We start from the raw sequence: 1,247 nt of genomic DNA, 5'->3' as shown, positions 1-1,247 counted from the left end.
ATTATACCTAACGGCGTTTAAAAAACAAATCAACGTCGCTCAACAAATATATTACGTCGTCTTAGTCTTACTTAAGACGACGAAAAACGACGACAGTAATACAAAAACAGTCGTTGTTTTTATATTCTTATTTTATTTAAATCTGTCATCAAAAAAAGAAACTTTACATATTCCAGAACATTAATTTCCTTCATTTTAAATTTCCTCCGGAAAAAAAACTCTATTTATAACGCATTGTAATTGAAAAATAAACTGAAAGGTCACGGGAAAAAAAATTCTATTCATAATTTAAAAATTCAAATCCGCGTCGGTTATATTAAACCTAACGACGTTAAATGAAAAGATTCCACGTCGCAAAACAAATATTGCGTCGTGTTAGTTAAAAACGACGGCATAACAAAAAACCGTCGTTGTTTCAAATTGAATTAATTTAAAATTTCTTCAGGAAAGCAAAATCTATTTATAATTTCCTCGGGTTAGTAATATTGCGTCGTGTTAGTTTACAAATTCTAGAACATTAATTTCCCTCATTTTAAATTTCCTCGGGAAAGAAAAATCTATTTATCGCGCTTTGTAATTGAAAACTAAAACTGAAAGAATTCGGGAAAAAAAACTCTATTTATAATTTAAAAATAAAATCCCCGTCGGTTGTATTACACTTAACGACGTTTAACAAAATAATCTACGTCGGTAATTATAAATCTACCGCCATCTTACCTTAATATAGGCGACGAGAAAAGACGACGGTATAAAAGAAAACCGTCGTTGTTTCAGTTTCTTTAACAGTTTGGTCCTTTATCTTTCTGCAGGACTTGTATAGTTCAAAGCATTGACAATGTCTTCATCATATCTCCCGGCAACTACTGATTCGATTGCTCATGCTTTAGAGGCCATCTGAAGCCATTTCTATTCTTTATCGCATTCTTGAAACCCATCTTCTTCTTCGGAAGCTCTACGGATAAAGGAAGAGGCTATCACAAATCTGACGGATCTTCTTAGCCAAGAAAATCAAGCAGAGGATCAGGCACATCTGATCTTCAGATTTCCCTGAGAAGCGAACTTTCCTTCGACGGCGAGTGGAGGCCAGGCTTGCATCTCTTTTGATGGAAAGCAAGGAGTATTCAGAAGCACTAAGTGTCCTATCGGGCTTGATCAAGGAAGTGAGAAGGCTAGTTGACAAGCTTCTTCTTGTGGACATAGATTTGATGCGAGTAAGCTCAATTTCTCTTTTAGAAAGACATCCAAAT

This window comes from Prunus dulcis, chromosome 1 (genome assembly GCF_902201215.1).
Source record: "Prunus dulcis chromosome 1, ALMONDv2, whole genome shotgun sequence".
Lineage (NCBI taxonomy): Eukaryota > Viridiplantae > Streptophyta > Magnoliopsida > Rosales > Rosaceae > Prunus > Prunus dulcis.
Note: the sequence above shows the minus strand (reverse complement) of the source record.